Here is a 22,836-nt window from a genome sequence, read left to right as displayed (position 1 = left end):
AAAACGGCGTGCTATAGTATGCCGTATGGTAGGGGCTATAGCCCATGTTTAAAAATGATGAAAAACGAGGTTTTAAAAAAAAATCAAATTTTCAAAAAAACGATGGGCTATAACCCATGTTTTTTTCTTTTTTTCATTTTTTTCAAAACCTCAAAAATGATGAAAAACGGCGTGCTATAGTATGCCGTACGGTATGGGCTATAGCCCATGTTCAAAAATGATGAAAAACGAGGTTTAAAAAAAAATCTAAATTTCAAAAAAACGATGGGCTATAACCCATGTTTTTTGAAATTTAGATTTGTTTTTTTAATCCTCAAAAATGATGAAAAATGGCGTGTTATAGTATGCCGTACGGTAGGGGCTATAGCCCATGTTTAAAAATGATGAAAAACGAGGTTTAATTTTTTTTTTAAATTTCACAAAAACGATGGGCTATAACCCATGTTTTTTGAAATTTTGAATTTTTTTCAAATCCTCAAAAATGATGAAAAACGGCGTGTTATAGTATGCCGTACGGTAGGGGCTATAGCCCATGTTTAAAAATGATGAAAAACGAGGTTTAAATTTTTTTCAAAATTTCAAAAAAACGATGGGCTATAGCCCATGTTTTTTGAAATTTTGATTTTTTTTCAAATCCTCAAAAATGATGAAAAACGGCGTGTTATAGTATGCCGTACGGTAGGGGCTATAGCCCATGTTTAAAAATGATGAAAAACGAGGTTTAAATTTTTTTTTAAATTTAAAAAAAACGATGGGCTATAACCCATGTTTTTTTTTATTTTGAATTTTTTTCACATCCTCAAAAATGATGAAAAACGGCGTGTTATAGTATGCCGTACGGTAGGGGCTATAGCCCATGTTTAAAAATGATGAAAAACGAGGTTTACAATTTTTTTTTAATAAAAAAAAAAAAAAGATGGGCTATAACCCATGTTTTTTTAAATTTTGAATTTTTTTAAATCCTCAAAAATGATGAAAAACGGCGTGCTATAGTATGCCGTATGGTATGGTCTATAGCCCATGGTCAAAAATGATGAAGAACAGGGATATCTTTTTTTTTCAAAAATTCAAAAAACGATGGGCTATAACCCATGTTTTTTTTTTTTTTTTCATTTTTTTCAAAACCTCAAAAATGATGAAAAACGGCGTGCTATAGTATGCCGTACGGTATGGGCTATAGCCCATGTTCAAAAATGATGAAAAACGAGGTTTAAAAAAAAATCTAAATTTCAAAAAAACGATGGGCTATAACCGATGTTTTTTGAAATTTAGATTTGTTTTTTTAATCCTCAAAAATGATGAAAAATGGCGTGTTATAGTATGCCGTACGGTAGGGGCTATAGCCCATGTTTAAAAATGATGAAAAACGAGGTTTAATTTTTTTTCAAAATTTCAAAAAATGATGGGCTATAACCCATGTTTTTTGAAATTTTGAATTTTTTTCAAATCCTCAAAAATGATGAAAAACGTCGTGTTATAGTATGCCGTACGGTAGGGGCTATAGCCCATGTTTAAAAATGATGAAAAACGAGGTTTAAAAAAAATTCAAAATTTAAAAAAACGATGGGCTATAACCCATGTTTTTTGAAATTGTGATTTTTTTTCAAATCCTCAAAAATGATGAAAAACGGCGTGTTATAGTATGCCGTACGGTAGGGGCTATAGCCCATGTTTAAAAATGATGAAAAACGAGGTTTAAATTTTTTTTTAAATTTAAAAAAAACGATGGGCTATAACCCATGTTTTTTTTTATTTTGAATTTTTTTCACATCCTCAAAAATGATGAAAAACGGCGTGTTATAGTATGCCGTACGGTAGGGGCTATAGCCCATGTTTAAAAATGATGAAAAACGAGGTTTACAATTTTTTTTTAATTAAAAAAAAAAAAGATGGGCTATAACCCATGTTTTTTGATTTTTTTAATTTTTTTTAAATCCTCAAAAATGATGAAAAACGGCCTGTTATAGTATGCCGTACGGTAGGGGCTATAGCCAATGTTCAAAAATTATGAAAAACAAGGTTTAAAAAAAAATCAAAATTTCAAAAAAACGATGGGCTATAACCCATGTTTTTTGAAATTTTGAATTTTTTTAAATCCTCAAAAATGATGAAAAACGGCGTGCTATAGTATGCCGTATGGTATGGTCTATAGCCCATGGTCAAAAATGATGAAGAACAGGGATATCTTTTTTTTTCAAAAATTCAAAAAACGATGGGCTATAACCCATGTTTTGTTTTTTTTTCCATTTTTTTCAAAACCTCAAAAATGATGAAAAACGGCGTGCTATAGTATGGCGTACGGTATGGGCTATAGCCCATGTTCAAAAATGATGAAAAACGAGGTTTAAAAAAAATCTAAATTTCAAAAAAATGATGGGCTATAACCCATGTTTTTTTAAATTTAGATTTGTTTTTTTAATCCTCAAAAATGATGAAAAATGGCGTGTTATAGTATGCCGTACGGTAGGGGCTATAGCCCATGTTTAAAAATGATGAAAAACGAGGTTTAATTTTTTTTCAAAATTTCAAAAAAACGATGGGCTATAACCCATGTTTTTTGAAATTTTGAATTTTTTTCAAATCCTCAAAAATGATGAAAAACGGCGTGTTATAGTATGCCGTACGGTAGGGGCTATAGCCCATGTTTAAAAATGATGAAAAACGAGGTTTAAAAAAAATTCAAAATTTCAAAAAAACGATGGGCTATAACCCATGTTTTTTGAAATTTTGATTTTTTTTCAAATCCTCAAAAATGATGAAAAACGGCGTGTTATAGTATGCCGTACGGTAGGGGCTATAGCCCATGTTTAAAAATGATGAAAAACGAGGTTTAAAAAAATTTCAAAATGTCAAAAAAACGATGGGCTATAACCCATGTTTTTTGAAATTTTGAATTTTTTTCAAATCCTCAAAAATGATGAAAAACGGCGTGTTATAGTATGCCGTACGGTAGGGGCTATAGCCCATGTTTAAAAATGATGAAAAACGAGGTTTAAATTTTTTTCAAAATTTCAAAAAAACGATGGGCTATAACCCATGTTTTTTTTTATTTTGAATTTTTTTCACATCCTCAAAAATGATGAAAAACGGCGTGTTATAGTATGCCGTACGGTAGGGGCTATAGCCCATGTTTAAAAATGATGAAAAACGAGGTTTACAAAATTTTTTAAATTAAAAAAAAAAAAGATGGGCTATAACCCATGTTTTTTGATTTTTTTAATTTTTTTTAAATCCTCAAAAATGATGAAAAACGGCCTGTTATAGTATGCCGTACGGTAGGGGCTATAGCCAATGTTCAAAAATGATGAAAAACAAGGTTTAAAAAAAAATCAAAATTTCAAAAAAACGATGGGCTATAACCCATGTTTTTTGAAATTTTGAATTTTTTTCAAATCCTCAAAAATGATGAAAAACGGCGTGTTATAGTATGCCGTACGGTAGGGGCTATAGCCCATGTTTAAAAATGATGAAAAACGAGGTTTACAATTTTTTTTAAATAAAAAAAAAAAAAGATGGGCTATAACCCATGTTTTTTGATTTTTTTAATTTTTTTTAAATCCTCAAAAATGATGAAAAACGGCCTGTTATAGTATGCCGTACGGTAGGGGCTATAGCCAATGTTCAAAAATGATGAAAAACAAGGTTTAAAAAAAAATCAAAATTTAAAAAAAACGATGGGCTATAACCCATGTTTTTTGAAATTTTGAATTTTTTTAAATCCTCAAAAATGATGAAAAACGGCGTGCTATAGTATGCCGTATGGTATGGTCTATAGCCCATGGTCAAAAATGATGAAGAACAGGGATATCTTTTTTTTTCAAAAATTCAAAAAACGATGGGCTATAACCCATGTTTTTTTTTTTTTTTTTCATTTTTTTCAAAACCTCAAAAATGATGAAAAACGGCGTGCTATAGTATGCCGTACGGTATGGGCTATAGCCCATGTTCAAAAATGATGAAAAACGAGGTTTAAAAAAAAATCTAAATTTCAAAAAAACGATGGGCTATAACCCATGTTTTTTGAAATTTAGATTTGTTTTTTTAATCCTCAAAAATGATGAAAAATGGCGTGTTATAGTATGCCGTACGGTAGGGGCTATAGCCCATGTTTAAAAATGATGAAAAACGAGGTTTACATTTTTTTCAAAATTTCAAAAAAACGATGGGCTATAACCCATGTTTTTTGAAATTTTGAATTTTTTTCAAATCCTCAAAAATGATGAAAAACGGCGTGTTATAGTATGCCGTACGGTAGGGGCTATAGCCCATGTTTAAAAATGATGAAAAACGAGGTTTAAAAATTTTTCAAAATTTCAAAAAAACGATGGGCTATAACCCATGTTTTTTGAAATTGTGATTTTTTTTCAAATCCTCAAAAATGATGAAAAACGGCGTGTTATAGTATGCCGTACGGTAGGGGCTATAGCCCATGTTTAAAAATGATGAAAAACGAGGTTTAAAAAAAATTAAAAATTAAAAAAAAACGATGGGCTATAACCCATGTTTTTTTTTATTTTGAATTTTTTTCACATCCTCAAAAATGATGAAAAACGGCGTGTTATAGTATGCCGTACGGTAGGGGCTATAGCCCATGTTTAAAAATGATGAAAAACGAGGTTTACAATTTTTTTTAAATTAAAAAAAAAAAAGATGGGCTATAACCCATGTTTTTTGATTTTTTAAAAAAATTTTAAATCCTCAAAAATGATGAAAAACGGCCTGTTATAGTATGCCGTACGGTAGGGGCTATAGCCAATGTTCAAAAATGATGAAAAACAAGGTTTAAAAAAAAATCAAAATTTCAAAAAAACGATGGGCTATAACCCATGTTTTTTGAAATTTTGAATTTTTTTAAATCCTCAAAAATGATGAAAAACGGCGTGCTATAGTATGCCGTATGGTATGGTCTATAGCCCATGGTCAAAAATGATGAAGAACAGGGATATCTTTTTTTTTCAAAAATTCAAAAAACGATGGGCTATAACCCATGTTTTGTTTTTTTTTCCATTTTTTTCAAAACCTCAAAAATGATGAAAAACGGCGTGCTATAGTATGCCGTACGGTATGGGCTATAGCCCATGTTCAAAAATGATGAAAAACGAGGTTTAAAAAAAATCTAAATTTCAAAAAAATGATGGGCTATAACCCATGTTTTTTTTAATTTAGATTTGTTTTTTTAATCCTCAAAAATGATGAAAAATGGCGTGTTATAGTATGCCGTACGGTAGGGGCTATAGCCCATGTTTAAAAATGATGAAAAACGAGGTTTAAATCTTTTTCAAAATTTCAAAAAAACGATGGGCTATAACCCATGTTTTTTGAAATTTTGAATTTTTTTCAAATCCTCAAAAATGATGAAAAACGGCGTGTTATAGTATGCCGTACGGTAGGGGCTATAGCCCATGTTTAAAAATGATGAAAAACGAGGTTTAAAAAAAATTCAAAATTAAAAAAAAACGATGGGCTATAACCCATGTTTTTTGATTTTTTTTTTTTTTTTCAAATCCTCAAAAATGATGAAAAACGGCGTGTTATAGTATGCCGTACGGTAGGGGCTATAGCCCATGTTTAAAAATGATGAAAAACGAGGTTTAAAAAAAATTAAAAATTAAAAAAAAACGATGGGCTATAACCCATGTTTTTTTTTTTTTTGAATTTTTTTCACATCCTCAAAAATGATGAAAAACGGCGTGTTATAGTATGCCGTACGGTAGGGGCTATAGCCCATGTTTAAAAATGATGAAAAACGAGGTTTACAATTTTTTTTAAATAAAAAAAAAAAAAGATGGGCTATAACCCATGTTTTTGATTTTTTTAATTTTTTTTAAATCCTCAAAAATGATGAAAAACGGCCTGTTATAGTATGCCGTACGGTAGGGGCTATAGCCAATGTTCAAAAATGATGAAAAACAAGGTTTAAAAAAAAATCAAAATTTCAAAAAAACGATGGGCTATAACCCATGTTTTTTGAAATTTTGAATTTTTTTAAATCCTCAAAAATGATGAAAAACGGCGTGCTATAGTATGCCGTATGGTATGGTCTATAGCCCATGGTCAAAAATGATGAAGAACAGGGATATCTTTTTTTTTCAAAAATTCAAAAAACGATGGGCTATAACCCATGTTTTGTTTTTTTTTCCATTTTTTTCAAAACCTCAAAAATGATGAAAAACGGCGTGCTATAGTATGCCGTACGGTATGGGCTATAGCCCATGTTCAAAAATGATGAAAAACGAGGTTTAAAAAAAATCTAAATTTCAAAAAAATGATGGGCTATAACCCATGTTTTTTTAAATTTAGATTTGTTTTTTTAATCCTCAAAAATGATGAAAAATGGCGTGTTATAGTATGCCGTACGGTAGGGGCTATAGCCCATGTTTAAAAATGATGAAAAACGAGGTTTAAATTTTTTTCAAAATTTCAAAAAAACGATGGGCTATAACCCATGTTTTTTGAAATTTTGAATTTTTTTCAAATCCTCAAAAATGATGAAAAACGGCGTGTTATAGTATGCCGTACGGTAGGGGCTATAGCCAATGTTCAAAAATGATGAAAAACGAGGTTTAAAAAAAAATCAAAATTTCAAAAAAACGATGGGCTATAACCCATGTTTTTTGAAATTTTGAATTTTTTTAAATCCTCAAAAATGATGAAAAACGGCGTGCTATAGTATGCCGTATGGTATGGTCTATAGCCCATGGTCAAAAATGATGAAGAACAGGGATATCTTTTTTTTTCAAAAATTCAAAAAACGATGGGCTATAACCCATGTTTTGTTTTTTTTTCCATTTTTTTCAAAACCTCAAAAATGATGAAAAACGGCGTGCTATAGTATGCCGTACGGTATGGGCTATAGCCCATGTTCAAAAATGATGAAAAACGAGGTTTAAAAAAAATCTAAATTTCAAAAAAATGATGGGCTATAACCCATGTTTTTTTAAATTTAGATTTGTTTTTTTAATCCTCAAAAATGATGAAAAATGGCGTGTTATAGTATGCCGTACGGTAGGGGCTATAGCCCATGTTTAAAAATGATGAAAAACGAGGTTTAAATTTTTTTCAAAATTTCAAAAAAACGATGGGCTATAACCCATGTTTTTTGAAATTTTGAATTTTTTTCAAATCCTCAAAAATGATGAAAAACGGCGTGTTATAGTATGCCGTACGGTAGGGGCTATAGCCCATGTTTAAAAATGATGAAAAACGAGGTTTAAAAAAAATTCAAAATTTCAAAAAAACGATGGGCTATAACCCATGTTTTTTGAAATTTTGATTTTTTTTCAAATCCTCAAAAATGATGAAAAACGGCGTGTTATAGTATGCCGTACGGTAGGGGCTATAGCCCATGTTTAAAAATGATGAAAAACGAGGTTTAAAAAAAATTAAAAATTTAAAAAAAAACGATGGGCTATAACCCATGTTTTTTTTTTTTTTGAAATTTTTTCACATCCTCAAAAATGATGAAAAACGGCGTGTTATAGTATGCCGTACGGTAGGGGCTATAGCCCATGTTTAAAAATGATGAAAAACGAGGTTTACAATTAAAAAAAAAAAAAAAAAAAAAAGATGGGCTATAACCCATGTTTTTTGATTTTTTTAATTTTTTTTAAATCCTCAAAAATGATGAAAAACGGCCTGTTATAGTATGCCGTACGGTAGGGGCTATAGCCAATGTTCAAAAATGATGAAAAACAAGGTTTAAAAAAAAATCAAAATTTCAAAAAAACGATGGGCTATAACCCATGTTTTTTGAAAATTTGAATTTTTTTAAATCCTCAAAAATGATGAAAAACGGCGTGCTATAGTATGCCGTATGGTATGGTCTATAGCCCATGGTCAAAAATGATGAAGAACAGGGATATCTTTTTTTTTCAAAAATTCAAAAAACGATGGGCTATAACCCATGTTTTTTTTTTTTTTTCATTTTTTTCAAAACCTCAAAAATGATGAAAAACGGCGTGCTATAGTATGCCGTACGGTATGGGCTATAGCCCATGTTCAAAAATGATAAAAAACGAGGTTTAAAAAAAAATCTAAATTTCAAAAAAATGATGGGCTATAACCCATGTTTTTTGAAATTTAGATTTGTTTTTTTAATCCTCAAAAATGATGAAAAATGGCGTGTTATAGTATGCCGTACGGTAGGGGCTATAGCCCATGTTTAAAAATGATGAAAAACGAGGTTTAAATTTTTTTCAAAATTTCAAAAAAACGATGGGCTATAACCCATGTTTTTTGAAATTTTGAATTTTTTTCAAATCCTCAAAAATGATGAAAAACGGCGTGTTATAGTATGCCGTACGGTAGGGGCTATAGCCCATGTTTAAAAATGATGAAAAACGAGGTTTAAAATTTTTTCAAAATTTCAAAAAAACGATGGGCTATAACCCATGTTTTTTTTTATTTTGATTTTTTTTCACATCCTCAAAAATGATGAAAAACGGCGTGTTATAGTATGCCGTACGGTAGGGGCTATAGCCCATGTTTAAAAATGATGAAAAACGAGGTTTACAATTTTTTTTTTTTAAAAGAAAAAAAAGATGGGCTATAACCCATGTTTTTTGATTTTTTTAATTTTTTTTAAATCCTCAAAAATGATGAAAAACGGCCTGTTATAGTATGCCGTACGGTAGGGGCTATAGCCAATGTTCAAAAATGATGAAAAACAAGGTTTAAAAAAAAATCAAAATTTCAAAAAAACGATGGGCTATAACCCATGTTTTTTGAAATTTTGAATTTTTTTAAATCCTCAAAAATGATGAAAAACGGCGTGCTATAGTATGCCGTATGGTATGGTCTATAGCCCATGGTCAAAAATGATGAAGAACAGGGATATCTTTTTTTTTCAAAAATTCAAAAAACGATGGGCTATAACCCATGTTTTGTTTTTTTTTCCATTTTTTTCAAAACCTCAAAAATGATGAAAAACGGCGTGCTATAGTATGCCGTACGGTATGGGCTATAGCCCATGTTCAAAAATGATGAAAAACGAGGTTTAAAAAAAATCTAAATTTCAAAAAAATGATGGGCTATAACCCATGTTTTTTTAAATTTAGATTTGTTTTTTTAATCCTCAAAAATGATGAAAAATGGCGTGTTATAGTATGCCGTACGGTAGGGGCTATAGCCCATGTTTAAAAATGATGAAAAACGAGGTTTAAATTTTTTTCAAAATTTCAAAAAAACGATGGGCTATAACCCATGTTTTTTGAAATTTTGAATTTTTTTCAAATCCTCAAAAATGATGAAAAACGGCGTGTTATAGTATGCCGTACGGTAGGGGCTATAGCCAATGTTCAAAAATGATGAAAAACGAGGTTTAAAAAAAAATCAAAATTTCAAAAAAACGATGGGCTATAACCCATGTTTTTTGAAATTTTGAATTTTTTTAAATCCTCAAAAATGATGAAAAACGGCGTGCTATAGTATGCCGTATGGTATGGTCTATAGCCCATGGTCAAAAATGATGAAGAACAGGGATATCTTTTTTTTTCAAAAATTCAAAAAACGATGGGCTATAACCCATGTTTTGTTTTTTTTTCCATTTTTTTCAAAACCTCAAAAATGATGAAAAACGGCGTGCTATAGTATGCCGTACGGTATGGGCTATAGCCCATGTTCAAAAATGATGAAAAACGAGGTTTAAAAAAAATCTAAATTTCAAAAAAATGATGGGCTATAACCCATGTTTTTTTAAATTTAGATTTGTTTTTTTAATCCTCAAAAATGATGAAAAATGGCGTGTTATAGTATGCCGTACGGTAGGGGCTATAGCCCATGTTTAAAAATGATGAAAAACGAGGTTTAAATTTTTTTCAAAATTTCAAAAAAACGATGGGCTATAACCCATGTTTTTTGAAATTTTGAATTTTTTTCAAATCCTCAAAAATGATGAAAAACGGCGTGTTATAGTATGCCGTACGGTAGGGGCTATAGCCCATGTTTAAAAATGATGAAAAACGAGGTTTAAAAAAAATTCAAAATTTCAAAAAAACGATGGGCTATAACCCATGTTTTTTGAAATTTTGATTTTTTTTCAAATCCTCAAAAATGATGAAAAACGGCGTGTTATAGTATGCCGTACGGTAGGGGCTATAGCCCATGTTTAAAAATGATGAAAAACGAGGTTTAAAAAAAATTTAAAATTTAAAAAAAAACGATGGGCTATAACCCATGTTTTTTTTTTTTTGAAATTTTTTCACATCCTCAAAAATGATGAAAAACGGCGTGTTATAGTATGCCGTACGGTAGGGGCTATAGCCCATGTTTAAAAATGATGAAAAACGAGGTTTACAATTAAAAAAAAAAAAAAAAAAAAAAGATGGGCTATAACCCATGTTTTTTGATTTTTTTAATTTTTTTTAAATCCTCAAAAATGATGAAAAACGGCCTGTTATAGTATGCCGTACGGTAGGGGCTATAGCCAATGTTCAAAAATGATGAAAAACAAGGTTTAAAAAAAAATCAAAATTTCAAAAAAACGATGGGCTATAACCCATGTTTTTTGAAAATTTGAATTTTTTTAAATCCTCAAAAATGATGAAAAACGGCGTGCTATAGTATGCCGTATGGTATGGTCTATAGCCCATGGTCAAAAATGATGAAGAACAGGGATATCTTTTTTTTTCAAAAATTCAAAAAACGATGGGCTATAACCCATGTTTTTTTTTTTTTTCATTTTTTTCAAAACCTCAAAAATGATGAAAAACGGCGTGCTATAGTATGCCGTACGGTATGGGCTATAGCCCATGTTCAAAAATGATAAAAAACGAGGTTTAAAAAAAAATCTAAATTTCAAAAAAATGATGGGCTATAACCCATGTTTTTTGAAATTTAGATTTGTTTTTTTAATCCTCAAAAATGATGAAAAATGGCGTGTTATAGTATGCCGTACGGTAGGGGCTATAGCCCATGTTTAAAAATGATGAAAAACGAGGTTTAAATTTTTTTCAAAATTTCAAAAAAACGATGGGCTATAACCCATGTTTTTTGAAATTTTGAATTTTTTTCAAATCCTCAAAAATGATGAAAAACGGCGTGTTATAGTATGCCGTACGGTAGGGGCTATAGCCCATGTTTAAAAATGATGAAAAACGAGGTTTAAAATTTTTTCAAAATTTCAAAAAAACGATGGGCTATAACCCATGTTTTTTTTTATTTTGATTTTTTTTCACATCCTCAAAAATGATGAAAAACGGCGTGTTATAGTATGCCGTACGGTAGGGGCTATAGCCCATGTTTAAAAATGATGAAAAACGAGGTTTACAATTTTTTTTTTTTTAAAAGAAAAAAAAGATGGGCTATAACCCATGTTTTTTGATTTTTTTAATTTTTTTTAAATCCTCAAAAATGATGAAAAACGGCCTGTTATAGTATGCCGTACGGTAGGGGCTATAGCCAATGTTCAAAAATGATGAAAAACAAGGTTTAAAAAAAAATCAAAATTTCAAAAAAACGATGGGCTATAACCCATGTTTTTTGAAATTTTGAATTTTTTTAAATCCTCAAAAATGATGAAAAACGGCGTGCTATAGTATGCCGTATGGTATGGTCTATAGCCCATGGTCAAAAATGATGAAGAACAGGGATATCTTTTTTTTTCAAAAATTCAAAAAACGATGGGCTATAACCCATGTTTTTTTTTTTTTTTCATTTTTTTCAAAACCTCAAAAATGATGAAAAACGGCGTGCTATAGTATGCCGTACGGTATGGGCTATAGCCCATGTTCAAAAATGATGAAAAACGAGGTTTAAAAAAAAATCTAAATTTCAAAAAAACGATGGGCTATAACCCATGTTTTTTTAAATTTAGATTTGTTTTTTTAATCCTCAAAAATGATGAAAAATGGCGTGTTATAGTATGCCGTACGGTAGGGGCTATAGCCCATGTTTAAAAATGATGAAAAACGAGGTTTACATTTTTTACAAAATTTCAAAAAAACGATGGGCTATAACCCATGTTTTTTGAAATTTTGAATTTTTTTCAAATCCTCAAAAATGATGAAAAACGGCGTGTTATAGTATGCCGTACGGTAGGGGCTATAGCCCATGTTTAAAAATGATGAAAAACGAGGTTTAAATTTTTTTCAAAATTTCAAAAAAACGATGGGCTATAACCCATGTTTTTTGAAATTTTGAATTTTTTTCAAATCCTCAAAAATGATGAAAAACGGCGTGTTATAGTATGCCGTACGGTAGGGGCTATAGCCCATGTTTAAAAATGATGAAAAACGAGGTTTAAATTTTTTTCAAAATTTCAAAAAAACGATGGGCTATAACCCATGTTTTTGAAATTTTGATTTTTTTTCAAATCCTCAAAAATGATGAAAAACGGCGTGTTATAGTATGCCGTACGGTAGGGGCTATAGCCCATGTTTAAAAATGATGAAAAACGAGGTTTAAAAAAATTTAAAAATTTAAAAAAAACGATGGGCTATAACCCATGTTTTTTTTTATTTTGAATTTTTTTCACATCCTCAAAAATGATGAAAAACGGCGTGTTATAGTATGCCGTACGGTAGGGGCTATAGCCCATGTTTAAAAATGATGAAAAACGAGGTTTACAATTTTTTTAAAATTAAAAAAAAAAAAGATGGGCTATAACCCATGTTTTTTGATTTTTTTAATTTTTTTTAAATCCTCAAAAATGATGAAAAACGGCCTGTTATAGTATGCCGTACGGTAGGGGCTATAGCCAATGTTCAAAAATGATGAAAAACAAGGTTTAAAAAAAAAATCAAAATTTCAAAAAAACGATGGGCTATAACCCATGTTTTTTGAAATTTTGAAATTTTTTAAATCCTCAAAAATGATGAAAAACGGCGTGCTATAGTATGCCGTATGGTATGGTCTATAGCCCATGGTCAAAAATGATGAAGAACAGGGATATATTTTTTTTTCAAAAATTCAAAAAACGATGGGCTATAACCCATGTTTTTTTTTTTTTTTCATTTTTTTCAAAACCTCAAAAATGATGAAAAACGGCGTGCTATAGTATGCCGTACGGTATGGGCTATAGCCCATGTTCAAAAATGATGAAAAACGAGGTTTAAAAAAAAATCTAAATTTCAAAAAAACGATGGGCTATAACCCATGTTTTTTGAAATTTAGATTTGTTTTTTTAATCCTCAAAAATGATGAAAAATGGCGTGTTATAGTATGCCGTACGGTAGGGGCTATAGCCCATGTTTAAAAATGATGAAAAACGAGGTTTACATTTTTTTCAAAATTTCAAAAAAACGATGGGCTATAACCCATGTTTTTTGAAATTTTGAATTTTTTTAAATCCTCAAAAATGATGAAAAACGGCGTGCTATAGTATGCCGTATGGTATGGTCTATAGCCCATGGTCAAAAATGATGAAGAACAGGGATATATTTTTTTTTCAAAAATTCAAAAAACGATGGGCTATAACCCATGTTTTTTTTTTTTTTTCATTTTTTTCAAAACCTCAAAAATGATGAAAAACGGCGTGCTATAGTATGCCGTACGGTATGGGCTATAGCCCATGTTCAAAAATGATGAAAAACGAGGTTTAAAAAAAAATCTAAATTTCAAAAAAACGATGGGCTATAACCCATGTTTTTTGAAATTTAGATTTGTTTTTTTAATCCTCAAAAATGATGAAAAATGGCGTGTTATAGTATGCCGTACGGTAGGGGCTATAGCCCATGTTTAAAAATGATGAAAAACGAGGTTTACATTTTTTTCAAAATTTCAAAAAAACGATGGGCTATAACCCATGTTTTTTGAAATTTTGAATTTTTTTCAAATCCTCAGAAATGATGAAAAACGGCGTGTTATAGTATGCCGTACGGTAGGGGCTATAGCCCATGTTTAAAAATGATGAAAAACGAGGTTTAAAAAAAATTCAAAATTTCAAAAAAACGATGGGCTATAACCCATGTTTTTTGAAATTGTGATTTTTTTTCAAATCCTCAAAAATGATGAAAAGCTGCGTGTTATAGTATGCCGTACGGTAGGGGCTATAGCCCATGTTTAAAAATGATGAAAAACGAGGTTAATTTTTTTTTTAAAATTTAAAAAAAACGATGGGCTATAACCCATGTTTTTTTTTATTTTGAATTTTTTTCACATCCTCAAAAATGATGAAAAACGGCGTGTTATAGTATGCCGTACGGTAGGGGCTATAGCCCATGTTTAAAAATGATGAAAAACGAGGTTTAAAAAAAAAATTAAATTAAAAAAAAGAAGATGGGCTATAACCCATGTTTTTTGATTTTTTTATTTTTTTTTAAATCCTCAAAAATGATGAAAAACGGCCTGTTATAGTATGCCGTATGGTAGGGGCTATAGCCAATGTTCAAAAATGATGAAAAACAAGGTTTAAAAAAAAATCAAAATTTCAAAAAAACGATGGGCTATAACCCATGTTTTTTGAAATTTTGAATTTTTTTAAATCCTCAAAAATGATGAAAAACGGCGTGCTATAGTATGCCGTATGGTATGGTCTATAGCCCATGGTCAAAAATGATGAAGAACAGGGATATCTTTTTTTTTCAAAAATTCAAAAAACGATGGGCTATAACCCATGTTTTGTTTTTTTTTCCATTTTTTTCAAAACCTCAAAAATGATGAAAAACGGCGTGCTATAGTATGCCGTACGGTATGGGCTATAGCCCATGTTCAAAAATGATGAAAAACGAGGTTTAAAAAAAAATCAAAATTTCAAAAAAAACGATGGGCTATAACCCATGTTTTTTTTTATTTAGATTTGTTTTTTTAATCCTCAAAAATGATGAAAAATGGCGTGTTATAGTATGCCGTACGGTAGGGGCTATAGCCCATGTTTAAAAATAATGAAAAACAAGGTTTCATTTTTTTTCAAAATTTCAAAAAAACGATGGGCTATAACCCATGTTTTTTGAAATTTTGAATTTTTTTCAAATCCTCAAAAATGATGAAAAACTGCGTGTTATAGTATGCCGTACGGTAGGGGCTATAGCCCATGTTTAAAAATGATGAAAAACGAGGTTTAAAAAAATTTCAAAATTTAAAAAAAACGATGGGCTATAACCCATGTTTTTTTAAATTTAGATTGTTTTTTAAATCCTCAAAAATGATGAAAAACGGCGTGTTATAGTATGCCGTACGGTAGGGGCTATAGCCCATGTTTAAAAATGATGAAAAACGAGGTTTAAAAAAAAATTAAAATTTCAAAAAAACGATGGGCTATAACCCATGTTTTTTGAAATTGTGATTTTTTTTTCAAATCCTCAAAAATGATGAAAAACGGCGTGTTATAGTATGCCGTACGGTAGGGGCTATAGCCCATGTTTAAAAATGATGAAAAACGAGGTTTAAATTTTTTTTTAAATTTCAAAAAAACGATGGGCTATAACCCATGTTTTTTTAAATTGTGATTTTTTTTCAAATCCTCAAAAATGATGAAAAACGGCGTGTTATAGTATGCCGTACGGTAGGGGCTATAGCCCATGTTTAAAAATGATGAAAAACGAGGTTTAAATTTTTTTAAAATTTAAAAAAAAACGATGGGCTATAACCCATGTTTTTTTTTATTTTGAATTTTTTTCACATCCTCAAAAATGATGAAAAACGGCCTGTTATAGTATGCCGTACGGTAGGGGCTATAGCCAATGTTCAAAAATGATGAAAAACAAGGTTTAAAAAAAAATCAAAATTTCAAAAAAACGATGGGCTATAACCCATGTTTTTTGAAATTTTGAATTTTTTTAAATCCTCAAAAATGATGAAAAACGGCGTGCTATAGTATGCCGTATGGTATGGTCTATAGCCCATGGTCAAAAATGATGAAGAACAGGGATATCCTTTTTTTTCAAAAATTCAAAAAACGATGGGCTATAACCCATGTTTTGTATTTTTTTCCATTTTTTTCAAAACCTCAAAAATGATGAAAAACGGCGTGCTATAGTATGCCGTACGGTATGGGCTATAGCCCATGTTCAAAAATGATGAAAAACGAGGTTTAAAAAAAAATCAAAATTTTCCAAAAAAACGATGGGCTATAACCCATGTTTTTTGAAATTTTGAATTTTTTTAAATCCTCAAAAATGATGAAAAACGGCGTGCTATAGTATGCCGTATGGTATGGTCTATAGCCCATGGTCAAAAATGATGAAGAACAGGGATATCCTTTTTTTTCAAAAATTCAAAAAACGATGGGCTATAACCCATGTTTTGTATTTTTTTCCATTTTTTTCAAAACCTAAAAAATGATGAAAAATGGCGTGTTATAGTATGCCGTACGGTAGGGGCTATAGCCCATGTTTAAAAATAATGAAAAACGAGGTTTCATTTTTTTTCAAAATTTCAAAAAAACGATGGGCTATAACCCATGTTTTTTGAAATTTTTTCAAATCCTCAAAAATGATGAAAAACTGCGTGTTATAGTATGCCGTACGGTAGGGGCTATAGCCCATGTTTAAAAATGATGAAAAACGAGGTTTAAATTTTTTTCAAAATTTCAAAAAAACGATGGGCTATAACCCATGTTTTTTGAAATTTAGATTTTTTTTTAAATCCTCAAAAATGATGAAAAACGGCGTGTTATAGTATGCCGTACGGTAGGGGCTATAGCCCATGTTTAAAAATGATGAAAAACGAGGTTTAAAAAAATTTCAAAATTTCAAAAAAACGATGGGCTATAACCCATGTTTTTTTTTATTTTGAATTTTTTTCACATCCTCAAAAATGATGAAAAACGGCGTGTTATAGTATGCCGTACGGTAGGGGCTATAGCCCATGTTTAAAAATGATGAAAAACGAGGTTTACAATTTTTTTTTAATAAAAAAAAAAAACGATGGGCTATAACCCATGTTTTTTGATTTTTTTCATTTTTTTCAAAACCTCAAAAATGATGAAAAACGGCGTGCTATAGTATGCCGTACGGTATGGGCTATAGCCCATGTTCAAAAATGATGAAAAACGAGGTTTAAAAAAAAAATCTAAATTTCAAAAAAACGATGGGCTATAACCCATGTTTTTTGAAATTTAGATTTGTTTTTTTAATCCTCAAAAATGATGAAAAATGGCGTGTTATAGTATGCCGTACGGTAGGGGCTATAGCCCATGTTTAAAAATGATGAAAAACGAGGTTTACATTTTTTTCAAAATTTCAAAAAAACGATGGGCTATAACCCATGTTTTTTGAAATTTTGAATTTTTTTCAAATCCTCAAAAATGATGAAAAACGGCATGTTATAGTATGCCGTACGGTAGGGGCTATAGCCCATGTTTAAAAATGATGAAAAACGAGGTTTAAAAAAAATTCAAAATTTCAAAAAAACGATGGGCTATAACCCATGTTTTTTGAAATTGTGATTTTTTTTCAAATCCTCAAAAATGATGAAAAACTGCGTGTTATAGTATGCCGTACGGTAGGGGCTATAGCCCATGTTTAAAAATGATGAAAAACGAGGTTTAAAAAAAAATTTAAATTTAAAAAAAAGATGGGCTATAACCCATGTTTTTTGATTTTTTTAATTTTTTTTAAATCCTCAAAAATGATGAAAAACGGCCTGTTATAGTATGCCGTACGGTAGGGGCTATAGCCAATGTTCAAAAATGATGAAAAACAAGGTTTAAAAAAAAATCAAAATTTCAAAAAAACGATGGGCTATAACCCATGTTTTTTGAAATTTTGAATTTTTTTAAATCCTCAAAAATGATGAAAAACGGCGTGCTATAGTATGCCGTATGGTATGGTCTATAGCCCATGGTCAAAAATGATGAAGAACAGGGATATCTTTTTTTTTCAAAAATTCAAATAACGATGGGCTATAACCCATGTTTTGTTTTTTTTTCCATTTTTTTCAAAACCTCAAAAATGATGAAAAACGGCGTGCTATAGTATGCCGTACGGTATGGGCTATAGCCCATGTTCAAAAATGATGAAAAACGAGGTTTAAAAAAAAATCAAAATTTCAAAAAAAACGATGGGCTATAACCCATGTTTTTTTTTATTTAGATTTGTTTTTTTAATCCTCAAAAATGATGAAAAATGGCGTGTTATAGTATGCCGTACGGTAGGGGCTATAGCCCATGTTTAAAAATAATGAAAAACGAGGTTTCATTTTTTTTCAAAATTTCAAAAAAACGATGGGCTATAACCCATGTTTTTTGAAATTGTGATTTTTTTTCAAATCCTCAAAAATGATGAAAAACTGCGTGTTATAGTATGCCGTACGGTAGGGGCTATAGCCCATGTTTAAAAATGATGAAAAACGAGGTTTAAAATGTTTTTTAAATTTAAAAAAAACGATGGGCTATAACCCATGTTTTTTTTTATTTTGAATTTTTTTCACATCCTCAAAAATGATGAAAAACGGCGTGTTATAGTATGCCGTACGGTAGGGGCTATAGCCCATGTTTAAAAATGATGAAAAACGAGGTTTAAAATTTTTTTTAAATTAAAAAAAAGATGGGCTATAACCCATGTTTTTTGATTTTTTTAATTTTTTTTAAATCCTCAAAAATGATGAAAAACGGCCTGTTATAGTATGCCGTACGGTAGGGGCTATAGCCAATGTTCAAAAATGATGAAAAACAAGGTTTAAAAAAAAATCAAAATTTCAAAAAAACGATGGGCTATAACCCATGTTTTTTGAAATTTTGAATTTTTTTAAATCCTCAAAAATTCTGAAAAACGGCGTGCTATAGTATGCCGTATGGTATGGTCTATAGCCCATGGTCAAAAATGATGAAGAACAGGGATATCTTTTTTTTTCAAAAATTCAAAAAACGATGGGCTATAACCCATGTTTTGTTTTTTTTTCCATTTTTTTCAAAACCTCAAAAATGATGAAAAACGGCGTGCTATAGTATGCCGTACGGTATGGGCTATAGCCCATGTTCAAAAATGATGAAAAACGAGGTTTAAAAAAAAATCAAAATTTCAAAAAAAACGATGGGCTATAACCCATGTTTTTATTTATTTAGATTTGTTTTTTTAATCCTCAAAAATGATGAAAAATGGCGTGTTATAGTATGCCGTACGGTAGGGGCTATAGCCCATGTTTAAAAATGATGAAAAACGAGGTTTAAAATTTTTTCAAAATTTCAAAAAAACGATGGGCTATAACCCATGTTTTTTTAAATTTAGATTTTTTTTTAAATCCTCAAAAATGATGAAAAACGGCGTGTTATAGTATGCCGTACGGTAGGGGCTATAGCCCATGTTTAAAAAATGATGAAAAACGAGGTTTAAAAAAAATTCAAAATTTCAAAAAAACGATGGGCTATAACCCATGTTTTTTGAAATTGTGATTTTTTTTCAAATCCTCAAAAATGATGAAAAACGGCGTGTTATAGTATGCCGTACGGTAGGGGCTATAGCCCATGTTTAAAAATGATGAAAAACGAGGTTTAAAAGAATTTAAAATTAAAAAAAAAACGATGGGCTATAACCCATGTTTTTTTTTATTTTGAATTTTTTTCACATCCTCAAAAATGATGAAAAACGGCGTGTTATAGTATGCCGTACGGTAGGGGCTATAGCCCATGTTTAAAAATGATGAAAAACGAGGTTTAAAAAAAAAATTAAATTAAAAAAAAAAAGATGGGCTATAACCCATGTTTTTTGATTTTTTTAATTTTTTTTAAATCCTCAAAAATGATGAAAAACGGCCTGTTATAGTATGCCGTACGGTAGGGGCTATAGCCAATGTTCAAAAATGATGAAAAACAAGGTTTAAAAAAAAATCAAAATTTCAAAAAAACGATGGGCTATAACCCATGTTTTTTGAAATTTTGAATTTTTTTAAATCCTCAAAAATGATGAAAAACGGCGTGCTATAGTATGCCGTATGGTATGGTCTATAGCCCATGGTCAAAAATGATGAAGAACAGGGATATCTTTTTTTTTCAAAAATTCAAAAAACGATGGGCTATAACCCATGTTTTTTTTTTTTTTTCATTTTTTTCAAAACCTCAAAAATGATGAAAAACGGCGTGCTATAGTATGCCGTACGGTATGGGCTATAGCCCATGTTCAAAAATGATGAAAAACGAGGTTTAAAAAAAAAATCTAAATTTCAAAAAAACGATGGGCTATAACCCATGTTTTTTGAAATTTAGATTTGTTTTTTTAATCCTCAAAAATGATGAAAAATGGCGTGTTATAGTATGCCGTACGGTAGGGGCTATAGCCCATGTTTAAAAATGATGAAAAACGAGGTTTACATTTTTTTCAAAATTTCAAAAAAACGATGGGCTATAACCCATGTTTTTTGAAATTTTGAATTTTTTTCAAATCCTCAAAAATGATGAAAAACGGCATGTTATAGTATGCCGTACGGTAGGGGCTATAGCCCATGTTTAAAAATGATGAAAAACGAGGTTTAAAAAAAATTCAAAATTTCAAAAAAACGATGGGCTATAACCCATGTTTTTTGAAATTGTGATTTTTTTTCAAATCCTCAAAAATGATGAAAAACTGCGTGTTATAGTATGCCGTACGGTAGGGGCTATAGCCCATGTTTAAAAATGATGAAAAACGAGGTTTAAAAAAAATTTAAAATTTAAAAAAAACGATGGGCTATAACCCATGTTTTTTTTTTTTTTTAATTTTTTTCACATCCTCAAAAATGATGAAAAACGGCGTGTTATAGTATGCCGTACGGTAGGGGCTATAGCCCATGTTTAAAAATGATGAAAAACGAGGTTTAAAAAAAAATTTAAATTAAAAAAAAGATGGGCTATAACCCATGTTTTTTGATTTTTTTAATTTTTTTTAAATCCTCAAAAATGCTGAAAAACGGCCTGTTATAGTATGCCGTACGGTAGGGGCTATAGCCAATGTTCAAAAATGATGAAAAACAAGGTTTAAAAAAAAATCAAAATTTCAAAAAAACGATGGGCTATAACCCATGTTTTTTGAAATTTTGAATTTTTTTAAATCCTCAAAAATGATGAAAAACGGCGTGCTATAGTATGCCGTATGGTATGGTCTATAGCCCATGGTCAAAAATGATGAAGAACAGGGATATCTTTTTTTTTCAAAAATTCAAAAAACGATGGGCTATAACCCATGTTTTGTTTTTTTTTCCATTTTTTTCAAAACCTCAAAAATGATGAAAAACGGCGTGCTATAGTATGCCGTACGGTATGGGCTATAGCCCATGTTCAAAAATGATGAAAAACGAGGTTTAAAAAAAAATCAAAATTTCAAAAAAAAACGATGGGCTATAACCCATGTTTTTTTTTATTTAGATTTGTTTTTTTAATCCTCAAAAATGATGAAAAATGGCGTGTTATAGTATGCCGTACGGTAGGGGCTATAGCCCATGTTTAAAAATAATGAAAAACGAGGTTTCATTTTTTTTCAAAATTTCAAAAAAACGATGGGCTATAACCCATGTTTTTTGAAATTGTGATTTTTTTTCAAATCCTCAAAAATGATGAAAAACTGCGTGTTATAGTATGCCGTACGGTAGGGGCTATAGCCCATGTTTAAAAATGATGAAAAACGAGGTTTAAAATTTTTTTTAAATTTAAAAAAAACGATGGGCTATAACCCATGTTTTTTTTTATTTTGAATTTTTTTCACATCCTCAAAAATGATGAAAAACGGCGTGTTATAGTATGCCGTACGGTAGGGGCTATAGCCCATGTTTAAAAATGATGAAAAACGAGGTTTAAAAAAAAATCAAAATTTCAAAAAAACGATGGGCTATAACCCATGTTTTTTGAAATTTTGAATTTTTTTAAATCCTCAAAAATTCTGAAAAACGGCGTGCTATAGTATGCCGTATGGTATGGTCTATAGCCCATGGTCAAAAATGATGAAGAACAGGGATATCTTTTTTTTTCAAAAATTCAAAAAACGATGGGCTATAACCCATGTTTTGTTTTTTTTTCCATTTTTTTCAAAACCTCAAAAATGATGAAAAACGGCGTGCTATAATATGCCGTACGGTATGGGCTATAGCCCATGTTCAAAAATGATGAAAAACGAGGTTTAAAAAAAAATCAAAATTTCAAAAAAAACGATGGGCTATAACCCATGTTTTTATTTATTTAGATTTGTTTTTTTAATCCTCAAAAATGATGAAAAATGGCGTGTTATAGTATGCCGTACGGTAGGGGCTATAGCCCATGTTTAAAAATAATGAAAAACGAGGTTTCATTTTTTTTCAAAATTTCAAAAAAACGATGGGCTATAACCCATGTTTTTTGAAATTTTGAATTTTTTTCAAATCCTCAAAAATGATGAAAAACTGCGTGTTATAGTATGCCGTACGGTAGGGGCTATAGCCCATGTTTAAAAATGATGAAAAACGAGGTTTAAAAAAATTTCAAAATTTCAAAAAAACGATGGGCTATAACCCATGTTTTTTTAAATTTAGATTTTTTTTTAAATCCTCAAAAATGATGAAAAACGGCGTGTTATAGTATGCCGTACGGTAGGGGCTATAGCCCATGTTTAAAAATGATGAAAAACGAGGTTTAAAAAAAATTCAAAATTTAAAAGAAACGATGGGCTATAACCCATGTTTTTTGAAATTGTGATTTTTTTTCAAATCCTCAAAAATGATGAAAAACGGCGTGTTATAGTATGCCGTACGGTAGGGGCTATAGCCCATGTTTAAAAATGATGAAAAACGAGGTTTAAAAAAAATTAAAATTAAAAAAAAAACGATGGGCTATAACCCATGTTTTTTTTTATTTTGAATTTTTTTCACATCCTCAAAAATGATGAAAAACGGCGTGTTATAGTATGCCGTACGGTAGGGGCTATAGCCCATGTTTAAAAATGATGAAAAACGAGGTTTAAAAAAAAAAAAAAATTAAAAAAAAAAAGATGGGCTATAACCCATGTTTTTTGATTTTTTTAT

This window comes from Protomyctophum parallelum (assembly GCF_964188405.1).
Source record: "Protomyctophum parallelum genome assembly, chromosome: 2".
Taxonomy (NCBI): domain Eukaryota; kingdom Metazoa; phylum Chordata; class Actinopteri; order Myctophiformes; family Myctophidae; genus Protomyctophum; species Protomyctophum parallelum.
Note: the sequence above shows the minus strand (reverse complement) of the source record.